Here is an 8,349-nt window from a genome sequence, read left to right on the forward strand (position 1 = left end):
GGGCTTCCCGCTCTTCTTCTGGCTGACCCTTCTTCCGGCCGGCTCTTTATTGCTGGCGGGAGTTGAATCTGTGTAATCATTGCCAACCCAAAAAAATTTCAGACGCTGTGCTCTTCGGCGACGTATGGCTCTTGCCTGGTTGTGACGGCGATAACGATTTCGATCTGTAGCGCGAACTCAAAATCTAATTTGTCGTCTCCAAAGTATTAAACGAATCTTATGCCAACGCATTTTTCTGACCAAACAGAGTTGGCCTCAGCTCTTCCAACAAAGCGGATTTACTTCTTCTTCTAATAGAACTTTCTGTTTTGAGGACAGGAAAAAGTCGCAAAAGGCCAAGTCCTATGAGTATGATTGTTGAGATGAGATTATGGTATTATTTTTCACCAAAAGATACTTTTTTTTCCTATAACAGAAAGTCGCCGAGCACATCAGAACACGTTTAACCTTTATATCTGTTGGAACTGTAAACATATGTTCATAACATATGGACCAACACAACAGAACAAACTAAATCAACAAAAAATCAATAATCGAATGTATTTGCCTGCGAAATTTGAAAAGTGATCTTACTTTATGAACACACCTCGCATAACTGTACTGCATATAGCACATGTGCGAGGGTTTAAAGGTGGCATTAGACTTCAGAAAAACTTCGTAAACATTTTTATGTTTGGTGAAGCCAGTTAATATTGAAGCGTTAATAAAGGTAAAGTAGCGATTATTCGATAAGTTTTTCAATACCATTACAAATCAGGCGGTCAAAAAATGTGTGCTGTTTATGGGCCCAATACATTATACGAGTAGAATGAAATGGCGAAGAGCAGACTCCACGTTTGCAACCGGGTTGGTCAATCTTCGAAGATGCTGATAAAATCATGGAAATTGCTGAGGCATGCAATCACTTATTATTACCTATGAATTACAGACTAAAGAGAAAACTATTTGGAATCACTGGCTTAAGGCTAATTATAACTTTGTTAATTTGAAAGAAAATTTTTTTATTTACTTAATTTTTTGTAAATACATTTTGTTTCATATTTAAATCTTTAAAATCTGGGTATTTCAAACTAATTCTCTTTTCGAAATCGCATCATCTGTAATTTAAAATTTATTCCATATAGGAAGGGACTGTTATGCTAATTTTAGCTCCCTTCTACTTAACTTTGGGAGATATGTATCTGAACCACATGTTTAAAGTACAGTGCTCTATAAATTAAATGAACCCCTTGAAGACAAAATAAAAAAAATACTGATCAGAATGCGAATGTTCGCTGTGATTTGGTCCATTTTAGATCGGGTTCCTGGCATGAAACAATTGATCATACTTACATTTCCAACTTTTAGATAGCTTTTCAATGCTATCCTTGGGCTGCGGCTCACCTGCGGGTCGTTGGCGATGCTTTCCATTTCAATTCAACCGGGCTATTCGGATCATAATCTTCGATTTCGATGTAACTCAAATATGTTGCTCTCTGGTCAAAATAATGAGACACGTATTTTTTTGTTCGCCCGAAAAAAATTTTTTTAAATTATATAAGAAAAATTTTATTTTAAATGCTCCTAACTTAGTCAAAAATGAACGGATTTTAATAATTCTGGGTTCAAAATGATCGTAATTACTTACACGAGCGACTTTGTGTAGAAACAATTGCAAAAAAGTAGTTGAACATTTTTTATTTCGAAAAAACAAAAAGTGCTAAACAGGTCTTTTACTCAAAACTTCATTTTTCAAAAACCACTCATTTTAGCTACTGGCCATTCAGCTCAATTGAAGTTTGAGGTGTCCTCTTGATTTGGAAAAAGTTACAAAAAAAAACATACACTTTTTGAAATATTGAATTTCGTAAAAATTTCAATTTTTTTTTTTTGCTAAATAAAAAATTTTCAACAACTTTTTTGCAATTCTTTCTACACGAGGTCGCTCGTGCAAGTGATGACGATCTTTTTGAACCCAGAATCATTAAAATCGGTACATTTTTACTCAGTTATGAGCATTTAAACAAAAAATGTTCTTATATAAGGTTGTCAAAAAAGTCTTGCGGTATTTTTATTGAATTTTCAATTGTTCATAAAATTGGTTATAATAATGCGATTTAAGTCAAATATGCGCCGTTTTGTTCGATGACAAGTTCCCAACGAGATGCCAACTTCATAATGCCCCTCTTATAGAAGCTCGCTTTCCTATTGTCAAAAAACTCGGAGAGTCAATTTTCACAGGACTCTCTTGTGGACAACTTCCGACTACCAAGCTCGTTCGCCATGGACAGAAATAGGTGGTAATCACTTGGTGCGAGATCCGGACTATACGATGGATGTAAACGAACCTCCCATCCGAACTCCCGGAGCTTCTGGCGCGTCACCAAAGATGTGTGTGGCCTGGCGTTGTCCTGATGGAAGACAATTCGGCCTCTGTTGATCAAAGATGGCCTCTTCTGCATGAGTGCTGCATTCAAGCGGTCCAGTTGTTGGCAGTACAGGTCCGAATTGAGCGTTTGGCCATAGGGGAGCAGCTCATAGTGGATGATTCTCTGCCAATCCCACCAAACACACAGAAGAACCTTCCTGGCCGTCAATCCATGCTTGGCTACCGTCTGGGCAGCTTCACCGCTTTTCGACCACGACCGTTTGCGCTTCACGTATTCGTAAGTGACCCACTTTTCATCGCCAGTCACCATCCGCTTCAAAAACGGGTCGATTTTGTTGCGATTCAGAAGCGATTCGCATGCATCCATATGGGCAAAAATGTTTTTTTGCGTCAAGTCGTGTGGCACCCATACATCGAGCTTCTTTTTGAATCCAAGCTTCTTCAAATGGTTTATAACGGTTTGATGACTCAAGCCCAGCTCTTGGCCGATGCTACCGCTGCTACTATGCCGGTCTCTTTCGATCGATTCAGCGATTTTATCGCAATTTTCGACGACAGGCCTTCCGGACCGTGGCGCATCTTCGATCACCTCTGCACCAGAACGAAAACGTTGAAACCATCGTTGTGCGGTGGAAATGGAAACTGTATCGAGTCCATAAACTGCACAAATTTTATTGGCAGCATGAGATGCATGTTTGCCTTTATCGTAGTAGTACTGTAAAATATGCCGTATTTTCTCTTTATTTTGCTCCATGTTTGCGACGCCATAACTCACGAACGACTAAAAGCAAACAACAATTAATCAAACACGTGTTAGCACGTGAAAAGAGCTTTCCAAAAAGCTCTAGCGTGAACCGATGCGACGAATACAACTAGAACTACGCGCTTGCAAAGACAAGCTTGCGGAAATACCGCAAGACTTTTTTGACAACCTTATATAATTAAAAAAAATCGATTTTGAGCCGAAAAACAAAATTGCCGATAAATCTTGAAACAAATTTTTTTCGGGCGAACAAAAAAATACAGGTCTCATTATTTTGACCAGAGAGCAACATATAATATTTGAGTTACATCGAAATCGAAGAACATGCCCCAAATAGTCCTGTTGAATTGAAATGGGAAGCACCTGGTAACATCCAGTTGCAAAAAATCGCTATAACCTAGCAATATAAAAGCAGAAGTTAGAATTGAATAAGCTAGAAGATAAAAATAATTACCTGTTATTCAGTACAAATCGCGGTTATTTTGGAACCTTTAAATTGACTACCATGCTGAGCAATTAGTTCCTCGGCCGAGTCTGGAGTTAACCGGAATTATTTTTGGAACTCTCTTGCAGCTAAATGGAAAGGATTTTCCACATCTCGAAGCAAATGGCGATGCCCAGATTGAAGGCTCACTGCTTCCTCTCTACGCGAAAAATCATGAGCTAAATAATTAATAACCTTTTCATAGTGTAATTTCACCGTTTTAATGAAAGTCACTAATTGTCGTTTATAGCATTTTGCGATAATCGACTAGTTAACCAAACTGCTAATTTTGTCCTTTTGAAATCGTTAAAAATTTGGTTAAGGAAAGATAACAATGCAAATATCGGTAAAATATGTTAGTGAGTTCCACTACAGAGATTTTATCAAAGAAATATTCGGCTGCGCTACGAATCTAAAGGATAATATAAAATCAAATTAATCAGTGTTTACTGCATCAACGAACATCAGTCGTAAACGTTTTAGGCGGTCTTCCCTTAGCTAACATTTTAGCTATCCATTTACTTGGTATCTGTATCTCTCTGTACTTTTGTAAAGGCTTGTAGACTTGCTTCCTTTTGTAACCGTTTATTGTTGTTCACTTGGTGCCCACACTCACCGACGTAAACGTAGGTTCCGTGTCAGCTGACATAATCAAACTAACGAGAGCCCCATGTAAATCAAAACTCACCGCCGTTCCTTTACGACGGTGTTGTTTTTGTTTTTCTGTTTTGTGCTTTTTTTATGACGAGGAAGCCTCGAAAGCCTTATCTCTCTAGTGTGGGACTTTAACCCGATCTAAACCTACTACCGTCAAAGTACCGATCCCGCCGGTACTACCGGTATTTCGTCGTAGTTGAGCATTGCACTCAGCATCAGTTACTGTTCTGATGCAAAACGCCAGAAGCTGCATCTGCCTATTACTACCCACTGTTATGCCATTTATGAAGAGAGCCGCCCCTGTCAGATCTATATGCCCCCTCCCACCATGTCCCTGTTCGTTACCGTATAAAAGTTAGTTTCTAATAGTGGTATTGTCAATTTACCTGCGTTTCCATCTCTGGATGAGTGTGCTGATTTACGTTCTTATTTGGCGTTCGCTCATTCGCCTTGCCTGCTCGCTATGTCAGAGTTGCTGCATTATTTCGGCAGCCATGTGTTGAACTTTGTTTCAATTGTCCTGGGTCTTCAACATCAGTGGCACTAAATTCTCGGGCGCGATGCTGCTACCAAGGCTGTCTTCCAGTTTAGCCCTTACGATGGTGTCATCTATCGTGTACGTGTGTAATGGTTGCATTTCTTTTTTTTGCATACATACTTTTACACACATCCGCGTTATCAGTTACAATTTTTCATTGTATAATAAACCAAAGCCAAAAACCAACAAATGCAAATAGTTTATTTATATATAATTAACATTATTCAACATTGTGTTTAAGTTATTTTAATAAAAACTAAAATATTTTCAAGTTTAGTTTGTAACGGATTTCAAAATGAACTGTTCAGCAACACCGTGAGAGAGCAATCAGCTGACACGTTTTTACGGAACATTCAAAAATTTCTACGGGCACTTGATTTGCTCAATTTTGTGTATCTCTCGGGAAACAGAAAGGGACTGCGATAACGTCGGTGAGTGTTTGCTGGGTATGACTTGGATAGAAAACGTGTGAAGCATCGATTGAAATGAATAGACATAAGCCACATTGGCAGTTCATATTATATTTCTATTAGTTTTTCCTACTACGTGCTACCGCTATCACAGCTAGTCTAATTTGTGGTAATATTTACCTGCGAATAATTTACGTAATTATTAGGTTTATGTATTATTGACAGTTGGCTGAATCTGTTTAATAGTTACTTCATGCTTTTTAATATAATTATGTACTTTCTTGATCACATTTTATTCGTATGTATTCACTCAAAACATTGCAATCTCAGCTTTTTGTAAGTAGGATATTTTCATTTGGTAAGGTTTGTGAGAAATATTATTATGTTTGCCAATTATTCTTTCGCATTATCAATGGAAGTAAAATTGTTCGCTCAGACAAACTGGGAATAAGTAAATTCATGCGATAGCGTAAATGAATTCATACACTTGTTTGCCCACGAGACCTCTGCTACATATTAATAAATGTTCAACACACACACACACACACCTAAAGCATTCATATTTTGCATAATTACGTGTATTTAGCTTAGACAGGTTTTCATTGTCAGACACAGGCGCAAAATTCAGTTGCTGTGCAATGTTGGTATTGCCACTGTTAAGTGGAAAGTAGTACGAAATTATAAGAAATTAAGCCATAGATATGCGTCCTGCCTGTAAACAAGTTTGAATAGCGAATAGAATAGCATTGATTACTAAAAGAAAGATGTGTAATTGATGTTGAACGCGAGGCTCCTTTGTAGCTTTTATTAGATTATTAGTACTAATACAAGAACCATGGGTATGTCCCAAGCGTATCTGTGGTCTAGGTGCTATGCCGTGGAGACAAATACTTCATTATGAAGGGAATGTGCGACCGCAAGCATGTATTATCATGCCGAGGTTGATCGAACACACGATGTTAAAAGAGCTATGCTCGTTGTTGCAAAAACAAAGTACTTGAAGAGTGGGAACAGTGTCGAAGCTATCAGAGTTTCGGCCTACCTACCCTACGACTCTTTACAGCCACCTCCTTCAATGGAGCTAAGAGTAGTGGTCAAGTATGCAGAATCCAATAATCTGGGGCTAATAGTGGGCTGTGACGCAAATTCACAGAACGTTGTATGGGGAAGCAGCAACCCCGGAGGTCTCAAGTTACTGGATTTTATCCTGTCATCTGAATTGGTCATTCAAAACACTGGTAACAAACCAACTTTTGTAACCAAAAGGAGACAAGAGGTGATTGATTTAAAACTTACCAATAGGTCAGTTGGAAATCAAATCAACCGATGGCGAGTTTTGGAAGAGGACTCTCTTCTGTTCATCGTCTTATCGAATTCCGACTGGGAATTGATACAATATCAATACCTTCCGGTAGGAAAGAACTCAAATCAATAAGAATGATTGAAAATGCTACTGAGAAGGTACTTTAATCAATTGCTTTGAGGAACTGTGCCCACACAAGCAAAGTAGAAAGGTGAAAGCGGTTCCTTGGTGGAACCCTGAACTGTCGAAGATTTGTGTACGGTCCAGAAAACTTCTTAATAAGGCCTTAAATACCCAAACAGAAGAGGACTGGTCTAATCATCGACTTACACAGAGAGAATATAAGAAAATGTACGAAAAGCCAAACTTGAATCCTATAGAAATTTCTGCAGTAACGTCGAAGAAGTGAAGAAAACAGCGAGACATTGTAAGATCCTTCAGCTAGACTGCTCAGTAAGGCTGGATTCCATTCGAAAACCTGATGGTTCATACACCATTTCCAAATGGAAAACGTTTAATGCTCTACTCGAAACCCATTTTCCGGGTAGTAGAACTCTTTCTGGAGTAGAGACTGGCATAAACAATAGCGGTACCAACGGTGAAACATCTAGGTACAACTGGCATATTGCTGGTCGGATAGTGATAAAAGAATCGATAAGGTTTTCCTTGTCTTCCTTTGAGAACTTTAAGTCCCCTGGACCACCAATGCTTAAGAAAGGAGGAGAGAGGCTGATTGAGGTCCTGAAAAGGATCTTCACAGTCTGTCTTGTATTTGGTATTATATCATCCCAATGGCGACGCGTAAGAATAGTATTTATTCCGAAACCAGAAAAAGATGATTAATGCTTTAAAACACGAAATCGAAGTTGCCATTCATGAAATTGGAGCCCAAACAATAGAAAGTGTGCTTAAAAAATGGATTGACCGAATGGCTTACTGCAAAGCCAGTCTTGGCAGTCATTTCAACGATATTATTTCTCATTCACAAATGCCAATGTTCATTCTTCAAAATAAAAAAAAAAAGTTTGAAAAAATATTGATTAGTTTTTTTTTGTAGCCGATTCAAAAAGCAAATTTTACATGGCCAACCCAATATAAGTGAAAAATAAGCATTATTTACAGAGTCTTTTGAAAAAAGGAATATTTTTCGCCTTCGGTGCAATACATTTGCTTTACAGGTTTTGCTATATAGGTTTTAAGCTTAGAAACATCCCGCTTTATTGTTGCTTAATTGGCACTTAAACCTCTTTTAGGTGTTTGGCCGGCTCTTCCCTCTATTTGTGGTGTGCGTCTTGCTGTTTTCCACAATTGGAAGGACCTTTAGTTTTAGCCGCCTAATATTTTTGTTGCTTAATAATAAAACAAGAATACATTGCACTTTTAATCGTGAAACACAAAGTTACAAAAACATTTTTGAGCTTGAACTCTTTTCACTCGAGGCAACGACAATATGATTGTCTCAAAATTATGCATACGAAACTGAAACGAAGTTGAAACTAAAACATAAATTCAGCAACTCGAGTTACGCTATCTCGCTTGATGGCTGTACTTAAGTGCGTTTTTTCACAAAAGATCCATTGCTTGGAATTTGCTTGATGTTTCATACATTTCTCACTGTTAGTCCAATTCAATCATACTCAAGAGTTCAAGAGTTGATTTGCTGATACACCATCAATCCTTCTCGAAACTCTATAATTTGCACACTAAATATCCAGCCCCTCTGGCAACATATGCGACAACAACACTCAAATATTAAAAACAAACAGAAAAACCAAATTTTCCATTTTCAGATATTTGTGTACATAATAAAATTTTCAATCAGTCAA

The sequence above is a fragment of the Anastrepha obliqua genome, chromosome 5, assembly GCF_027943255.1.
Source record: "Anastrepha obliqua isolate idAnaObli1 chromosome 5, idAnaObli1_1.0, whole genome shotgun sequence".
NCBI classification, from domain to species: domain Eukaryota; kingdom Metazoa; phylum Arthropoda; class Insecta; order Diptera; family Tephritidae; genus Anastrepha; species Anastrepha obliqua.